Below are 20,334 nucleotides of genomic sequence, written 5' to 3' on the forward strand. Positions count from 1 at the left end.
TTGCGGAGTATAAATATAGATGTAGATGTAGATGTAAAAGACTAACTGAGGAAGAGATTAACCCACTCGCTAACTAAAGGTGAACGTTTTATCCTTTAAGTTTTGACAGTCCTGAAAAGGAACGATTGGTTTCGTTTTATTGTTGTTTATTTGCAAACAGTTGCAAGTAAATGAATTTCGGGGTGCTTGTTTCCAGTGAGTCCCCTCGCCTCTCACTGCTTGTTGTCTGTAAATCCCTTGCATCTCACCGTTTTATGAAATCAAATGTTCAAAGTGATGACCTCCAACTTCGATGCATTTATTGACTCGTGCTGTAAATCCCTGCACACATCTTGATAACATGCCTCTTGTAATTGCAGCGCAAGCATCTCATATTCTTTGCATGATGTTTTCGTGGTGGTAGGCGTTTCGTGATAAAACGATATCTTTTAGAGAACCCATAAGAAAAAGTGTGATGAGGTAACGTCAGGCGATCTGGCTAGCCAATTCACAGGACCTGCCCTGCCGATCCAGCAACCACGGTAAAGTCGATCTAGTATATCGTGCACTACTAATGAATAATGCGCTGGACAACAACCGTCATGTTGAAACCGCATGTTTTGTCGAAGTTCGATGCTCAGGTCTCCAAGTAGATCTGGCAGTTCATTTTCAAGTAGGATTCGATATTTGTTTCCATTCAAATTACGTCGATAAAATATGGACCGATCAATTTATCCCCAATTATACCACACCAAACATTAAATGACCAAAGTCGCTGATGGTTGACTTCTCGAATCCAGTATGGGTTCTGTTCATTCCAGTAATGCATGTTATGGCCATTAACTTCGCCGTGGTTTGTGAATGTTGCCTCATCGGAGAAAAGTACTCTGGCAAAAAAGTGTTTGTTTGTTTGCATCCGCTGAACTGCCCAGTGACAAAACGTTAGACGGTTTTGGAAGTCATAGCCATGTAGTTCCTGATGCATGGATACGTGGTATGGATGAAATTTGTGGAGCTTCTGGATTTTCCAAACACTCATGTGTGAAATTCCTGATTGCCTTGACCGAGCGAGGTGGCGCAGTGGTTAGCACACTGGACTCGCATTCGGGAGGACGACGGTTCAATCCCGTCTCCGGCCATCCTGATTTAGGTTTTCCGTGATTTCCCTAAATCGCTTCGGGCAAATGCCGGGATGGTTCCTTTGAAAGGGCACGGCCGATTTCCTTCCCCATCCTTCCCTCACCCGAGCTTGCGCTCCGTCTCTAATGACCTCGTTGTCGACGGGACGTTAAACACTAATATCCTCCTCCTCCTCCTGATTGCCTTGATATTTCTCTTATGCTATCGTGTGGATTATGAGCCACAGCAGCTAGGACTGCCACTTGATTGTTTTCTCCACAAACAGCAGCTGCACGGGTCCTTTTTTCTGGTTCACACTACCTTCCGCAGTAAATTGTTTAATAACTGGAGCAAAAGAGGACCGTGAGCGTACTCGGCCAGGAAAACGCTGTGCATAAAGCACGACTGCATCGTCAAAATTTCTCCAACTTTCTCCATAAATGTACACCATCTCAATTTTTTCTTCCACAGAAAGATAATTCATAATAACACATGCCATCTATTAATCTCAAGAGAGGAAAGATAAGGGGCATCGATAAAGGTAGGATCAGAATTTCTATGAGCGAGAAGATGCCCGATCGTCGTAATTCCACCTAGCAGTACTAACTCCGCGTCAAACGTGACTGGTAGCGAGCAAAAGCCGCGAACGCAGTCACACAAGGTAATCAAACATAAGTCGCCCAAAAGACAATAGTTATAAACGATGTATCGCTGTATGAATGTTCAGACGGGTAAAAGATACAGTGCGTTTATTACATTAATACTTATAATTTCTAAAGCCCAGTCTTATTACGAGAAAGGGCGAATTTCTCGTCCCTGCGCTACCTATCGGCGGCACTCCGAAACATTACGCCGCTCATCAGCAAGGGCTGGATAAGAGCATCGATTATCGATCAGGGCTGAGTGGGATATCAATTATCGTAGATAATTCTAAATAGATAAACGACGTAACAGCTGCGATAATCCGAAATAAAATAAAGGTGTGAACAATGTGAGTTAAGTCAATAAATTTATGTATGGCGTTTTCTACGTTTTTCCACCCTAAATTAAAAGACTCAAATTAAGGAAGCACTCCAGTTGTGAGACTTCTCGACAAACAAGAGTGATTACTCCGAATCTAATAAAAAATTATGTTCGTGAGTCAGTTAGTTTTTTAGTTAATGAGTTCACTCGTTAGTAAGTATGATGTTTCGTTAGTTAGTTAGCTAGTCAGATGATTTGTTTGATAATTAAAAGTTGTGTGACCTCATGACCACGAAACAAACAAAACTTATCCGAATCTGCGGAAAAAATTAATATTTGGGTCAACATTTGTAAAACTCTAATTCTTCTCTCTCAAACCCCACCCTACGGGGAGAGAGGGAGAGTTTTAGTTTTATCGAATCAAAATTTACGAAGTAAATAAGTATTTTTTTATTTATCCGTAACCATTTTTTCACGCAAAAATGAGAACATGGATTTTCTTGAATTACAGCGCCAACTAACAAGAATGAAAACAAATGTTTAGGACAAAATGTACGTAGTTTTTTATGTAGAATCTGATTCTGCAATAAAAAATGGGTGTTCCCATTTGAAAGTTTAGGGTTGCCCCCCGCCGCACCCCAGGGGGCTGGGGTGACGGGCTAATTTTAGCACCAGCAGATCTCCCCCTCGAAAATAATCAATTTTGGATTCTACACATATTCTCGTGTGAAGCTTATTTTTCGAGTTATTCTGGTTTGTCAACTCAAAATTTACACTCTGTATAGTGGGGAACCATCAGTTCTCTGGGATATAATAAGTTTTTTGTATCATAAGTTCTTGTGACATAGCATATCTCGAAACTGACCAACTCATTTATATCGAAAATGACAATTTTAAAGCTTTTCTGCCTTGTTGTCCCCCCGCTCCACCCTCCGCAAGAAATTCTGCGGACCACCGTGAGCACCGCGCACCACTGCAAAGATAAATGATACAGGTATCGCTGTATCGCTAAAACTGAACAAAGCTCCAAGGCTCGATGTAATCCATATCAGATTCTATATTGAATTTCCCCCCGTTTAACCATTATCTACCATAGATCCCTAAAACAAAAAACCGTGCTCAGTAGTTGCGAGGAAGCACAGGTCACACCCGTCTACAACACAGGCAGCACAGGAAGGTCAAATTTCAGGCTACTCAGTCGGGTAGATACCTGCGCACAAATTCTAATCACCATCCCAGGCAAAAAAGATGAGTGATCAAAACATTGGTGGATAGGGCTGAAAGAATCTGTGAACCACAGTACTTGGAGCACCAGCTCTATCATTTAAGAACTGCTTTAAGAAGAAACGGCTACTCAGACAAAGAGATAAATAGGACACTACATCCTAAAAGGTCTACAGCTTCTAATGAAAAAGAGCGACTTAAAAGAAAGTTTTCCGTTCATGTATAAAAATTGTCAGAGGGAGCATCAGCAAAGTACTCAGAAAGCACGGTATTGATACTGTGTTCAAACCAACCGCAAAAGCGCGCGAATATTTGAACACTGCAAAGGGCTTACGCCCGCCGCTTGCCACAGCAGGAGTAGATAAGTTCCTTGCACTTGGGGCCAAGTGTATACAGGTACTACTAAAACAAGGATTAACACTCATCTTAAGTAACATAAGAGCAGTTATCGCCTGGGCAAGACGGATAAATCAGCAATAGCAGAATGTGTACTAGGACCGGGATTAGTTTCTCAGACACTGTGATTTTAGCAGTAGCTAATAATTACTGCGTTAGGATGTAGAAAGAGGCCATAGAAATTCAAAAGCACAAAAATAATTTCAACAGGAAAGAAGAACGATTGAAATAAGACACATTGTGGGCTTTAGTGCTAAACAAAACAAACAGCACCAACTCTTCCCCTCTACAAGCCCCATAGCATGCGTCGGTAGGACTCGGCGATTTTATGCAGCGGTCTGATGACGTCACGAACAGACCGTTGCGTGGATACATATAAACAGTTCGGCTAACTGAGCTTGTTCGAGTGTAACTACTTTCCGAATCGTTTAAGCCTCTGATTATGTCTCCAGCATTGCAGGAGGAAACGTTAGGCCGAGAATTATGCCTTGTACTACGGCCTTATGCCCATAAAACAAATATAAGCAGTTACACGAGAGCATTTAATGTAACTCATTAAATTCGGGCTAACTTTGTTCTCAACTCCGTTTTCCTGTTTAAGAGTGTCTCCGATCTGGTTCCCGCTCGACACAGATAACCTATAACACGTGACGCAGGATTTGTGACCTAATGTGGCTGACTCAGAATGTACAGCTGCACGGTTGCTTCCACATATGAGTCACGTTTCGCTCTGTAGACTTAAATCTACGACTAACACACAACTTCCCGCATGTTATTACGATGCACTGTACCGCCTGTACATCCCCAGGCGCTTAAGCGATAAAAAATATGGCGCAGTTGTAATTCCCATCCACTCAACCCGAAGACGATTCGATAATCTTTTAGTGTGGGTACCACTCATGTGCCGTGCAAGTTTAGTTCAGTTTTTCGTACGCAGTCAGCGAACTACCAGAATGGAACGTGAACGTGGTCTGAAGCCGCTGCAGAATCCTTGACAAGGTAATGCTAACAGATATGATAAACAAAACATGAAATACACCGACTAGGTTGTTCAGATGAGACAAAATTCATAATTTGCATGGTATCGTCTGTATTTGAATTACTTTTATTTAAATCTCTCAATAATGGCAGAAGAAGAAAAATAACTTAAATTTTCGATTATGGCTTTCACACATACTAGCGGTATAATGAATAGGCTGTCTCAGCCATAAAAACTAATGAAACTTGGTTTCCTCCCTGAGCGTAGAACATCCACTGTCGTCAGGAAACTGCCAATGGACGTTAGTGAAGTCTTTCATCGGTGTACAAAAAATTCACACAAATCGCACCAAACAAAAGTGTACCACTTAGAAAAGTTAGGAATAACAGATAGAAACCATAGGTACAACTCAGTGAAATGGTATGTTTGTATAAGGTAATACGTAGACTCAACGAAAAATATTGGCTACGTGTCTCGGAATATTTTGCGACGTTCTTCTGCATTTGAATTTTCAGAACACAACCGAAAACATTATTATGTTAGCCTGATTTCTACGATGATATTGCAGTTTTGCCCTTGTACATACCGGCTTAGGATTTACACGACACGGATGCGTCTTATTACTTCCAAATGTACTTGTTGCTAACAGCTTAAATAAGAGACCTACTAAAATATTAATCCGCGAGTGTGTTTGTCACTGCCTACTGAGACGTTCATGTGATAGGTTTGGAAACGATGATCATTTACGTCGATCGAAAGAAAAAAGTCCGGACCTCAGGACTTAGTTGGAATTTAGTTTCATTGGGACTGGAATTAAGGTAGATACTGACATTCTCTATAATGAACAGAGTTATTGAAACGATATACTTTATTTGTCGATATGTTAAAGCGAATTACGCTGAATTCAATACATATTTCCAGAATAGCAGCGTTATAATTGCCAGCTTGCTTCCAAATACTCTACATAAGTTGCTCTGCCGTATATATTACAAAACGTATTTCATTCACTTGAGTTCAAATAACAAGTCAGAATCTCTCCTTGAGAACAACCTGAAAACTCAAACTATCCACGTCTACATAAGGGATGTGCACAAATTTCTGGTGGAAGTGTGTTTAAGGCGATAAAGGATAAAATTCCAGAGGGTATCTTCGTTCTGTCGTTGCAACTAAAAAATAAGAAAAATAAAAAAAAAAGAACGACAGAACGAAAATATCCTTAGGAATTGTAAAGCAAGTACGGATAATATGGCCACACAAATGAAGAAAAAGGATCCAGCTTCATCAACTTGGAAGCACCGTTGTTGTACGGATAAATTAATCAATAATCGTTCAGACTCAAGTTGACATAGAAAAACTCGGAAATCCTGCATGAGACTGACGCCATCGTATTTTGCTTATTCTAGTTTCTCACTTAGTCGAGAATTAATTGCTGTGTATGTCACTGGAAAATATCCCATAGATAGTAAGGGCAATTACGCAATTTCTTCCTATGTTCGTATTAAATGAACAGACATCACATAGCCTGACGACACCTTCCTGTTTCAGCAGCTATTTGCTAATTGGCAAAATCGACATTGTGAGTTTACTGTTACACAGAAGTAAGCGGCGTTTTGAGAGGACCTACACTTACTGTACTTGCGTCAAAACGCAGTAGTGTAACTGTGCTTCAGTCAGGGTCTGATTTCCACCACTGCTTTTAAAATACCTCGAGGGGAAAAGAACTGCCAGCCATTCACAAGTAAATTTTCATTTTACATTTTGAAATTACATGATACTTAACTAATTTATATAAATAATTCCTGAAGAATACAATACGGAAGAGAATAAGATTTTTCGCGAAAAACATGAATTATACTCGTCTGCAAAGGCCTAACAGAAGTGGCCCAACTGTCGGGCACTGCCCTTTCTTTCCTTTGCTCATTTATTTTCTTGTTCAAATACATTTTACACAGATAAAGTCTCGAGAGTTCGTCAGAGCTGACTACGAGAGAGACCAATGACCCATTATTCAAATGACCAATGGGGTCACCTTATCTGAGGGCCCATAACGTGTTAACCTTCGCTCGAAGATGTATAGCGGTCATTGACTGTGGCATGCGGTCGTTGAGCATCCTCCAACTGTGATCGATCGCTCCCGGTTCTACGGATACGAAACGCGCCTGCTTCGATCTGAACAGCAACACTAAGCATTTAGATGAATTTTTATATCACCGCGACTTCGGTACCGCTCACGTCGACATCCGCGAGTGCTACAGAATTACGTAGTTCTCTGCCTTACTTCATTGTTTCGTTGGTATCTTCTGATCTCCCTCAAACAACATTCGTCCTTACCCCAGAACTTGAGGTCCGTTCAAAAAATTCCAGAATATTCGTAATTTCGCGCCATTGGTGTGTTGGAGTGAAATGTGGTTGGCACCCCTGCCTGCACAGGCCTGTGTTTAATGTGTAACATTGTTGTATATCTGTTAGTTACTGTTAGATGCTGTGTTGGGAAGCACGTTGTGTCTGACAGTTTGCTAATTTCGAGATGGCGGAGTTATATGCTAGTTAATTAGTTAGTTGGTTGCGTGTTCCATTGATCAATTCACGGTACGGTAGCCGCTATGATGTGGAACGTGTCAAGTGCAAAACCAATGCACATATGAAACAAGATTTTCTAATATATATATATATACATATATATATATATATATATGTATATATATATGTATATATATATTGCAATACAGAGTTAAAGATTAATATTTCTATTATTTAACCCACTCCCTTAAATGGCACAAAATGCATATACTATATTTATAGATCTATTTATTTCTGTTCAAGAATTCATCTATGGTATAGAAGGAGTTGTCAAGGAGATATGATTTCAATTTATTTTTGAAGCTGTTACTGCTGTCTGTCAGACATTTTATTTCATCTGGTAATTTGTCGAAAATTTTTATAGTAGCATATTTTACCCCTTTCTGTGCCAAAGATAGGTTGAGTAAAGGATAGTGTAGGTCTTTCTTTTGTCTGGCATTATAATCATGAATGTCACTGTTGTTTTTAAACTGGTCCATCTTGTTGAGAACAAATTTCATTAGTGAGTAAATGTACTGTGAGGCTGTTGTACGAATTCCCAATCTTTTAATAAGCTGCCTACAAGATGTGCGACTATGAACCCCACGCATTATTCTAACCACTTTCTTTTGACCAGTGAATACTTTTTGTCTAAATGTTGACTTACCCCAAAATATTATTCCGTATGACATCAGATAGTGACAGTATGTTAGCTTACTAATTTCTATATCCTCAAAATTGGCAATTATTCTGATTGCAAAAGTTGCTGAACCTAGTCGCTTTAGATGATCCAAAATATGAATTTTCCAATTAAGATTCTCATCTATATGTACACCCAAAAACGTAGTATACTCTACCCTGTCTACTGACTTCTGTTGATGTGTTACGTTTATTGAAGGAACTGTACTTTTTGCAGCAGAAAATTGGATGTACTGTGTTTTTTCGAAGTTAAGAGAACCCATGTGCAGAAAACCAATTAATGACTTTTCCAAACACCTTATTTGTATAATTTTCAATTGGAGTTTCTTTTACTGGATTAATAATGATGCTTGTATCATCAGTGTCAGTTCAGCTTCCTGTTTCAGATAGGAAGGGAGGTCGTTCGCATATGTCAAGAACAGGAGGGGACCCATGATTGAACCCTGTGGAACACCTAAAGTAATTGCACCCCAGTTAGATGAGATAGCAAACTTATTTAAATCACTTGACACACATAAGGAAACTTTTTGCTTCTCATATGCCATTCCATTTATACCATAGAATTGTAATTTCTGTACCATAATGTCATGGTTCACATAATCAAATGCTTTGGACAAGTCACAGAAAATTCCTATTGGAGACATTTTACTATTTAAAGACTCTACTATGTGGACAGTGAAATTGTATACTGCTGTCTCAGTGAAACAGCATTTTTTAAATCCGAAATCCGAACTGTGATTTACTAAGTATCCCATTACTGTTGAGATGGCTAACCACTCTTGAGTAGATTACTTTCTCGAAGATTTTTGAAAATGCTGCAAGCAAGGATACTGGCCGATAATTATTGACATCTGCGGTGTCCCCCTTTTTGTAGAGAGGCCTGACAATGGCATATTTTAACCTGTGCGCAACGCGTATGGATTAAATTTTGTGTAAAACTCAAGAAAATCTTACAGACACACACAAAATGATGCAGAAAGCCTACGGTCACGATTGCATAAGCCGCACTCGGAGTTACGAATGGTTCACACGGTTTAAAAATGATCGGAAGAAAGTTAAAGATGACCCTCGTTCAGGAAGCCCAATGACGTCTACCGACGACGTCAGCGAAATCGTGCGTACCAGTCGAAGACTGACTGTACCAGAGATTACAGAAGACTGTAACATTTTAGATGGATCATGCCATGAAATCCTGACCCAGCATCTCGGAATGCATAATGTTGCCGCCAAGTTCGTCCCACGTCTCAGCAATCAAGACCAGAAAGACCTACGCCACGCAATCTGTGAAGAGCTTTTGTATCGCACAAATGAGAACGAGACATTCCTTAAGAGAATCATAATTGGTGATGAGACGTGTATCTACGGATATGGTGTTGAGACAAATGTTCAATCTTCAGAATAGGTCGGGAAAGGTTCTGCAAGACCAAAGAAAGGTCGTCATGTCAGGTCAAATGTCAAAGCCATGCCGATAGTTGTCTTTGATTTTGAAGGATTAGTTCCTCGTGAATTCGCGTACAGGCACGAACTGTTAATCGATAGTACTATCGTGACGTGTTGCGACGCCTGCGAATAAATGTGAGAAGGAAACAGCCTGAAATGTGGCGAGACAATTCATGGATCTTGCATCACGATAACGCACCCGCACATTCATCGCTGTTGGTGCGTGACTACTCCACAAAACACGAAATCACTGTACTGCCAAATCACTGTACTGCCTCATTCTCCGTACTCTCCAGACATGGCACCTGCGCACTTTTTTATTACTTCCAAACTTGAAAACCCCGTTGAGAGGGCGAAGATATGAAAAGATAGACGATATACTCGTAAAAGAAAATTCGCAGGCTGCGGTTCACGCGATCCAGCAAGAGGCGCACCAAGACTGCTTTCAGAAGTGGAAACGGCGTTGGGGGGCGGTCTAGTGGAGGAGAGTATTTCGAATAAGACCACGCACAATAAGTGAAACGTAAACGTGGAAAAATTTTGTGGCGAAAGTTCCGAAATTTTTTGAACAGACCACGTGAAAGCGAGATTCGATTAACTCACTGGTTTACTCCCTGAGAAGCATACTAATATCAATATTCTTTGATTAGCTGTCCTAACTACACATTGGTAAGCCTGCATCGCTTGTTCGAATATGTATGTATATACCAGGTGATCAAAAAGTCAGTATAAATTTGAAAACTTAATAAACCACGGAATAATGTAGATGTTGTTGTTGTTGTTGTGGTCTTCAGTCTTCAGACTGGTTTGATGCAGCTCTCCATGCTACTCTATCCTGTGCAAGCTTCTTCATCTCCCAGTATCTACTGCAACCTACATCCTTCTGAATCTGCTTAGTGTAGTCATATCTTGGTCTCCCTCTACGATTTTTACCCTCCACACTGCCCTCCAATGCTAAATTTGTGATCCCTTGATGCCTCAAAACATGTCCTACCAACCGATCCCTTCTTCTAGTCAAGTTGTGCCACAAACTTCTCTTCTCCCCAATCCTATTCAATACCTCCTCATTAGTTACGTGATCTACCCACCTTATCTTCAGCATTCTTCTGTAGCACCACATTTCGAAAGCTTCTATTCTCTTCTTGTCCAAACTAGTTATCGTCCATGTTTCACTTCCATACATGGCTACACTCCATACAAATACTTTCAGAAACGACTTCCTGACACTTAAATCTATACTCGATGTTAACAAATTCCTCTTCTTGAGAAACGCTTTCCTTGCCATTGCCAGTCTACATTTTATATCCTCTTTACTTCGACCATCATCGGTTATTTTACTCCCTAAATAGCAAAACTCCTTTACTACTTTAAGTGTCTCATTTCCTAATCTAATTCCCTCAGCATCACCCGACTTAATTTGACTACATTCCATTATCCTCGTTTTGCTTTTGTTGATGTACATCTTGTATCCTCCTTTCAAGACACTGTGCATTCCGTTCAACTGCTCTTCCAAGTCCTTTGCTGTCTCTGAGAGAATTACAATGTCATCGGCGAACCTCAAAGTTTTTACTTCTTCTCCATGAATTTTAATACCTACTCCGAATTTTTCTTTTGTTTCCTTTACTGCTTGCTCAATATACAGATTGAATAACATCGGGGAGAGGCTACAACCCTCTCTTACTCCTTTCCCAACCACTGCTTCCCTTTCATGCCCCTCGACTCTTATAACTGCCATCTGGTTTCTGTACAAACTGTAAATAGCCTTTCGCTCCCTGTATTTTACCCCTGCCACCTTCAGAATTTGAAAGAGAGTATTCCAGTTAACATTGTCAAAAGCTTTCTCTAAGTCTACAAATGCTAGAAACGTAGGTTTGCCTTTTCTTAATCTTTCTTCTAAGATAAGTCGTAAGGTCAGTATTGCCTCACGTGTTCCAACATTTCTACGGAATCCAAACTGATCTTTCCCGAGGTCGGCTTCTACCAGTTTTTCCATTCGTCTGTAAAGAATTCGCGTTAGTATTTTGCAGCTGTGACTTATTAAACTGATAGTTCGGTAATTTTCACATCTGTCAACACCTGATTTCTTTGGGATTGGAATTATTATATTCTTCTTGAAGTCTGAGGGTATTTCGCCTGTCTCATACATCGTGCTCACTAGATGGTAGAGTTTTGTCACGACTGGCTCTCCCGAGGCCATCAGTAGTTCAAATGGAATGTTGTCTACTCCCGGGGCCTTGTTTCGACTCAGGTCTTTCAGTGCTCTGTCAAACTCTTCACGCAGTATCTTATCTCCCATTTCGTCTTCATCTACATCCTCTTCCATTTCCATAATATTGTCCTCAAGTACATCGCCCTTGTATAAACCCTCTATATACTCCTTCCACCTTTCTGCCTTCCCTTCTTTGCTTAGAATTGGGTTGCCATCTGAGCTCTTGATATTCATACAAGTGGTTCTCTTCTCTCCAAAGGTCTCTTTAATTTTCCTGTAGGCAGTATCTATCTTACCCCTAGTGAGACAAGCCTCTACATCCTTACATTTGTCCTCTAGCCATCCCTGCTTAGCCATTTTGCACTTCCTGTCGATATCATTTTTGAGACGTCTGTATTCCCTTTTGCCTGCTTCATTTCCTGCATTTTTGTATTTTCTCCTTTCATCAATTAAATTCAATATTTCTTCTGTTACCCAAGGATTTCTATTAGCCCTCGTCTTTTTACCTACTTGATCCTCTGCTGCCTTCACTACTTCATCCCTCAGAGCTACCCATTCTTCTTCTACTGTATTTCTTTCCCCCATTCCTGTCAATTGTTCCCTTATGCTCTCCCTGAAACTCTCTACAACCTCTGGTTCTTTCAGTTTATCCAGGTCCCATCTCCTTAAATTCCCACCTTTTTGCAGTTTCTTCAGTTTCAATCTGCAGTTCATAACGAATAGATTCATCTACATCTACATCTACATCCATACTCCGCAAGCCACCTGACGGTGTGTGGCGGAGGGCACCTTCAGTACCTCTATCGGTTCTCCCTTCTATTCCAGTCTCGTATTGTTCGTGGAAAGAAGGATTGTCGGTATGCCTCTGTGTGGGCTCCCGCAAGCCACCTGACGGTGTGTGGCGGAGGGCACCTTCAGTACCTCTATCGGTTCTCCCTTCTATTCCAGTCTCGTATTGTTCGTGGAAAGAAGGATTGTCGGTATGCCTCTGTGTGGGCTCTAATCTCTCTGATTTTATCCTCATGGTCTCTTCGCGAGATATACGTAGGAGGGAGCAATATACTGCTTGACTCTTCGGTGAAGGTATGTTCTCGAAACTTTGACAAAAGCCCGTACCGAGCTACTGAGCGTCTCTCCTGCAGAGTCTTCCACTGGAGTTTATCTATCATCTCCGTAACGCTTTCGCGATTACTAAATGATCCTGTAACGAAGCGCGCTGCTCTCCGTTGGATCTTCTCTATGTCTTGTATCAACCCTATCTGGTACGGATCCCACACTGCTGAGCAATATTCAAGCAGTGGGCGAACAAGCGTACTGTAACCTACTTCCTTTGTTTTCGGATTGCATTTCCTTAGGATTCTTCCAATGAATCTCAGTCTGGCATCTGCTTTACCGACAATCAACATTATATGATCATTCCATTTTAAATCACTCCTAATGCGTACTCCCAGGTAATTTATGATATTAACTGCTTCCAGTTGCTGACCTGCTATTTTGTAGCTAAATGATAAAGGATCTATCTTTCTGTGTATTCGCAGCACATTACACTTGTCTACATTGAGATTCAGTTGCCATTCCCTGCACCATGCGTCAATTCGCTGCAGATCCTCCTGCATTTCAGTACAATTTTCCATTGTTACCACCTCTCGATACACCACAGCATCATCTGCAAAAAGCCTCAGTGAACTTCCGATGTCATCCACCAGGTCATTTATGTATATTGTGAACAGCAACGGTCCTATGACACTCCCCTGAGGCACACCTGAAATCACTCTTACTTCGGAAGACTTCTCTCCATTGAGAATAACATGCTGCGTCCTGTTATCTAGGAACTCCTCAATCCAATCACACAATTGGTCTGATAGTCCATATGCTCTTACTTTGTTCAATAAACGACTGTGGTCAGAATCCACATCTGCCCCAGGAAATGTCTTACAATTTAAAACCTGGTTCCTAAATCTCTGTCTTATCATTATATAATCTATCTGATACCTACTAGTATCTCCAGGATTCTTCCAGGTATACAACCTTCTTTTATGATTCTTGAACCAAGTGTTGGCTATGATTAAGTTATGCTCTGTGCAAAATTCTACAAGGCGGCTTCCTCTTTCATTCCTTCCCCCCAATCCATATTCACCTACTATGTTTCCTTATCTCCCTTTTCCTACTGACGAATTCCAGTCACCCATGACTATTAAATTTTCGTCTCCTTTCACTACCTGAATAATTTCTTTTATCTCGTCATACATTTCATCTATTTCTTCATCATCTGCAGAGGTAGTTGGCATATAAACTTGTACTACTGTAGTAGGCATGGGCTTTGTGTCTATCTTGGCCACAATAATGCGTTCACTATGCTGTTTGTAGTAGCTAACCCGCACTCCTATTTTTTTATTCATTATTAAACCTACTCCTGCATTACCCCTATTTGATTTTGTATTTATAACCCTGTAATCACCTGACCAAAAGTCTTGTTCCTCCTGCCACCGAACTTCACTAATTCCCACTATATCTAACTTTAACCTATCCATTTCCCTTTTTAAATTTTCTAACCTACCTGCCCGATTAAGGTATCTGACATTCCACGCTCCGATCCGTAGAACGCCAGTTTTCTTTCTCCTGATAACGACGTCCTCCTGAGTAGTCCCCGCCCGGAGATCCGAATGGGGGACTATTTTACCTCCGGAATATTTTACCCAAGAGGACGCCATCATCATTTAATCATACAGTAGAGCTGCATGTCCTCGGGAAAAATTACGGCTGTAGTTTCCCCTTGCTTTCAGCCGTTCGCAGTACCAGCACAGCAAGGCCGTTTTGGTTAATGTTACAAGGCCAGATCAGTCATTCATCCAGACTGTTGCCCCTGCAACTACTGAAAAGGCTGCTGCCCCTCTTCAGGAACCACATGTTTGTCTGGCCTCTCAACAGATACCCCTCCGTTGTGGTTGCACCTACGGTACGGCCATCTGTATCGCTGAGGCACGCAAGCCTCCCCACCAGCGGCAAGGTCCATGGTTCATGGGTAATGTAGATAGTGAGGTAAAAATTTACACACATGATTGGAATGACATAGGGTTTTATTAGAACCAAAAAAAAAAAAAAAGTTCACAAAATGTCCGGCAGAAGGCGCTGGACAGCAAAAACTGCTACCTTGACGGGTGAGAGGTACGCCGATATGTTACAGAATCGCATCATCCCCAGCCTGTCTGATAAAACACCTGCTGGAACGTACGATGTTTATGCAGCTTGGCGATCCACCCCATATTGCTAGACGCATGAAAGATCTCTTGCGGCCGTCGTTTGGTGATGATCGTGGGCTCAGCCGCCACTTTCGTCATGCTTGGCCTCCCAGGTCCCCAGACCTCAGTCTGTACGATTATTGGCTTTGGGGTTACCCGAAGTCGCAAGTGTATCGTGATCGACCGACATCTCTAGGGATGCTGAAAGACAACATCCGACGCCAATGCCTCACCATAACTCCGGACATGCTTTACAGTGCTGTTCACATTATTCCTCGACTACAGCTATTGTTGAGAAATTATGGTGGACATATTGAGCACTTCCTGTAAAGAACATCATCTTTCCTTTGTCTTACTTTGTTATGCTAATTATTGCTATTCTGATCAGATAAAGCGCCATCTGTCGGACATTTTTTGAACTTTTGTATTTTTTTGGTTCTAATAAAACCCCATGTCATTCTAAGCATGTGTGTCAATTTGTACCTCCCTATCTACATTATTCCGTTATTTATTCAGTTTTCAAATTTATACCGTCTTTTTGGTGTGTGTGTTGTGTGTGTGTGTGTGTGTGTGTGTGTGTGTGTGTGTGTGTGTGTGTGTGTGTGTGCGTTAGGCTCTGTAAGAATTGTTCAATGTTGAGTGCCTTTTGAGCTTGAAGAGGAATGTAAAATGATGAACGATATCTTGACTCGTCAGTAAATACCGTATGAAGTCAGCAATCTGACATAAAGATTACAGCAAACTACAAGATGCGAAATATCATTACGAATGAATCTGTAATTTCAGCCACCTGCAATGGAAGGAATGACGCATACTACGAGCATAAGGAATGTGGTAAGCTGGGTAGGCGCCTTTCCCTAAAACGCTGAAACTGCTCGTTCCATTGGCCGTTCCAACACTAATTCCATAGTCTGTACTATCTTCGGGCTTACGCAGAAAAGTACCGACAACTGTTCATCCCAAGTACCATTCGCTACTGGAACAAAAAAAAATACGTTAAACATTATGATTGTGGTTCGCAGTGTAACGTCTGCCACACACCGTATGATGGTTTGCGGAGATGTGCTCCTTATTCTTGAGTTCGTAACTGTGGCTAGCAAAAATGATTTACACTACTGGGCATTAAAATTGCTGCACCACGAAGATGACGCGCTACAGACGCGAAATTTAACCGACAGGAAGAAGATGCTGTGATACGCAAATGATTAACTTTTCAGAGCATTCACACAAGGTTGGCGCCGGTTGCCACACCTACAACGTGCTGACATGAGGAAAGTTTCCAACCGATTTCTCATACACAAACAGCAGTTGACCGGCGTTGCCTGGTGAAACGTTGTTCTGCTGCCTCGTGTAGCATAAGGAGGAGAAATGTGTACCATCACATTTCCCACTTTGATAAAGGTCGGATTGTAACCTATCACGATTGCGGGTTATCGTATCGTGACATTGCTGATCACGTTGGTCGAGATCCAATGACTGTTAGCAGAATATGGAATCGGTGGGTTCAGGAGAGTAATACGGAACGCCGTTCTGGATCCCAACGGCCTCGTATCACTAGCAGTGGAGATGACAGGCATCTTATCTGCACGGCTGTAACGGATCGTGCAGCCACGTCTCAATCCCTGAGTCAACAGATGAGGACGTTAGCAAGACAACAACCATCTGCACGAACAGTTCGACGACGTTTGCAGCAGCATGGACTATCAGCTCGGAGACCATGGCTGCGATTACCCTTGACGCTGCATCACAGTCAGGAGCGCCTGCGATGGTGTACTCAACGTCGAACCTGGGTGCACAAATGGCAAAACATCATTTTTTCGGATGAATCCAGGTTCTGTTTACAGCATCGTGATGGTCACATCCGTGTTGGGCGACATCGCGGTGAATGCACATTGGAAGCGTATATTCGTCATCGCCATACTGGCATATCACCCGGCGTGATGGTTATGGGGTACCATTGGTTAGACGTCTCGGTCACCTCTTGTTCGCATTGACGGCACTTTGAACAGTGGACGTTTCATTTCAGATGTGTTAAGACCCGTGGCTCTACCCTTCATTCGATCCCTGCGAAACCCTACATTTCAGCAGGATAATGCACGACCGCATGTTGCAGGTCCTGTACGGACCTTTCTGGATACAGAAAATGTTCGACTGCTGCCCTGGCCAGCACATTCTCCAGATCTCTCACCAACAGAAAACGTCTGGTGAACGGTGGCCGAGCAACTGGCTCGTGACAATACGCCAGTCACTACTCTTGATGAACTGTGGTATGGTGTTGAAGCTGCATGGGCATGTACACGCCATCCAAGCTCTGTTTGACTCAATGCCCAAGCGTATCAAGGCCGTTATTACGGCCAGAGGTGGTTGTTCTGGGTACTGACTTCTCAGGATCTATGCACCCAAATTGCGTGAAAATGTAATCACATGTCAGTTCTAGTATAATATATTTGTCAAATGAATACCCGTTTATCATCTGCATTTCTTCTCGGTGTAGCAATTTTAATGGCCAGTAGTATATATTTGTCCAATGAATATCCGTTAATCATCCGCATTTCTTCTTGGTGTAGCAATTTTAATGGCCAGTAGTGTACTTCCTGCGCGTTAATATAGTCACATTAACACTGTAAGTAATTACTTTTGGCCAGATGTTTATACCGCGAAATAAACACACTAATATGACATAACATTATGACCACTGTCCACCGCGACACGTGATGGCTGGGTGTTGTGTGCTGTCCTTAGGTTAGTTAGGTTTAAGTAGTTCTAAGTTCTAGGGGACTGATGACCGTAGATGTTAAGTCCCATAGTGCTCAGAGCCATTTGAACCATTTTTCTCCACCGCGACAGAGATACAGTCTGGTGGCGTTGTGCGGTAACAAAAGTGTGCAAGCGGAGCACACAGTTGATGACAATAGCGAAGATATGGACTGCAAATGGGGAAATTCATTCAGTTAAGCGAGTTCGATAAAGGACAGATCATTATCACGTAGAACCTGTGAACGAGTATCTGGAAAACGGCGAAGCTAGACGAATATTCACGTGCCACTGTCGTGAGCATCTATGGAAAAGATATAGAAGAACAGTGAAACAACCACTAGGCGCTAAATGGTTGGACTTCCAAGAACTCTTCACGGAACGTGGGGTTCGGAGGCTTGTCTGCTCTTAAAGTGGGATAGATATTGGTTCGTGGCATCTCTGCCGAAAGACCACAATGCTGGTGCGCGCAAAAGTGTTTCGGAGCTCACCGTTCATCGTACATTGTTGAATATGGAAGTACGCAGCAGACCAGCGCTACGTGTTCACGTGTTGACCCGACGACACCGTCAGTTACGGTTGCAGTGGCCACGGGACCGTCGATCAGTGGAAACGTGTGAGCTCAACATTTTTGCTTCACTAGGTTGCTGGTCTTCTCCACAAACGTCGACATCGAGGTGAACGGCGGCTCTAAAGGTGCAGCGCGCCACGACGCAGCCTCATGGAAGCGCTATTATGCTATGGCAGATATTCTCCTGCTCTTGCATGTGACGTCTGTTTGTAAACGAAGACACGCTGACAGCTGCGAACCACCTGCATGCCTTCACGCTTGATGTCTTCCCCAATGGCGATGCCGTCTTTCGGCAGTATAACTGTCCGCGTCTAGGAGCCAGAACCGTGCTACAGTGCTTTTGAGGAGCATTATAGTAAACTTACGTTAATGTCTCGGCGACCAAATTCACCTGATGTAAATCCTACGGAACCCATGTTGGTCGCTATCGGGCGCCATCACCGCGTACACAATTCAGCGGCACGTTATTTACGCGCATTACTTGACCTGTGCGTAGACATCTAATGCCACATACCTCCAGAAACCTACCAACAAACTGTTGGTTCACTGATACAGAGAATCATTGATGTATTTCGTTCCAAAGACGGACAAACAAGCTATTAAGCAGGTGGTCATAATGTTTTGGCTCATCAGTGTAGACCAACATTAATTAAATTTTATGACGAAGTATCGAATGTTATGGTGGACCACCGACACCTTTACTTGGACATGAAATGCGTTTGGGTAATTAGCGACTTTAATTCAAATGTAGAGGCGGTAGTATCGACCCACAAAATGTAAATAAATTGCTTTCCTTTTGTTAAATTTGGAGATTTGTGGTAAGTTCATATGGGACGAAACTGCTGAGGTCATCGGTCCCCATGCTTACTCACTACTTAATCTAACTTAAACTGACCTACACTAAGGACAACACACACACCCGTGCCCGAGGGAGGACTCGAACCTCCGACGTGAGGAGCCGCGCGAACCGTGGCAAGGCGCCTTATAGCACGCGGCTACCCCGCATGGCGTTTTGTTAAATAAAACAGCTCCTATTGAGAACGCTTTAGGGTATTCGATATACAGGTGTTGGACAAAATACGGTAACACCGTGAGAAATGCATCCTTGCACATAAATGCATACGGTAATCAAGGCTGCAGGTGACACTGTTGTATCGAATGCCGGACATTTGCCACGCCGTACATTTGCCGCGCCGGCCGCGGTGGTCTAGCGGTTCTGGCGCTGCAGTCCGGAACCGCGGGACTGCTACGGTCGCAGGTTCGAATCCTGCCTCGGGCATGGGTGTGTGTGATGTCCTTAGGTTAGTTAGGTTTATGTAGTTCTAAGTTCTAGGGGACTTATGACCTAAGATGTTGAGTCCCATAGTGCTCAGAGCCATTTGAACCATTTGAACATTTGCCGCACTTGCCCCTTCGTCAGGTAGCTTGAGTAGCGATCCCTCAGGTAAGGGACGCCCTTCCCCGTACTCCTGTTCGCTTTCAAACCACCGTCTCCACATCTTACTCGATACAACCAGTACGTAAGGGACCTTCTTCTTCGACATCTTGGCGAAATACGGAGCTTCTTTTCCGAAATCGAAATATTTATAACTTTTCGGAAACGAAAGCAATACCGGCGATTATGTCAGTATGTAATTAGTTCTGCCAAGTATAAATATAGATCCCTCTGTCTGTAGGGTAGCTTCCTTTCACGCTTACTGATTGCGACAGAAACAGTGCATTGGCATGGGAGCAACAAGAAAGGAACGATGTAAAGAGAATGCGAATGTAAGCTAATCATTTCTTTTTGATCACTGCATTTGTGCCTACTTTAATTACTACAACTTCATGACCAAAAGACAATAAGGAAAGAAGAAATGGAAATGTGAATGTTTGAAAAGAAGAACGACATACTCCATATTAATTTACTCTCTAAAATCGGATATCCCTTGCGGCGAAACATTAGTTAATAAACTGTAGCGTGACAATGTTCAAACATGACTGAAAATACGTTCACTAAATAGCGATAAGAACATCTATGATTGACATGTCATCTAAAGTCGACGTACAATTTTAAAATGTTAGAAATAAGGAAATGAAGTAATACAGAATGCTATGATTCTAACGTACGTTGTTGTTCTACATTGTTTAGCTCTGGTATTTACAGCGTCACAGAGAAACCATCCTAGGTTTTGGAGGGAAAAGCCATAATTGTAATGATCTG

At 42.2% G+C, this 20,334-nt stretch overlaps 2 protein-coding genes across 2 annotated transcripts in view; one reads left to right on the plus strand and one right to left on the minus strand.

Moving 5' to 3' along the window:
• The window catches only part of LOC126184789 (argininosuccinate synthase), a 207,364-nt gene that overhangs the window by 130,734 nt on the left and 56,296 nt on the right, over positions 1-20,334 (minus strand). The gene's annotated exons all lie outside the window — the stretch shown is intronic.
• The window catches only part of LOC126184790 (band 7 protein AGAP004871-like), a 489,046-nt gene continuing 473,247 nt past the window's right edge, over positions 4,536-20,334 (plus strand). The window contains exon 1 of the mRNA XM_049927367.1: positions 4,536-4,680. The gene's annotated coding sequence lies outside the window, so the exon portion shown is untranslated. The remainder of the gene's footprint in view (positions 4,681-20,334) is intronic.

Source organism: Schistocerca cancellata, chromosome 4 (assembly GCF_023864275.1).
Source record: "Schistocerca cancellata isolate TAMUIC-IGC-003103 chromosome 4, iqSchCanc2.1, whole genome shotgun sequence".
Classification (NCBI taxonomy): domain Eukaryota; kingdom Metazoa; phylum Arthropoda; class Insecta; order Orthoptera; family Acrididae; genus Schistocerca; species Schistocerca cancellata.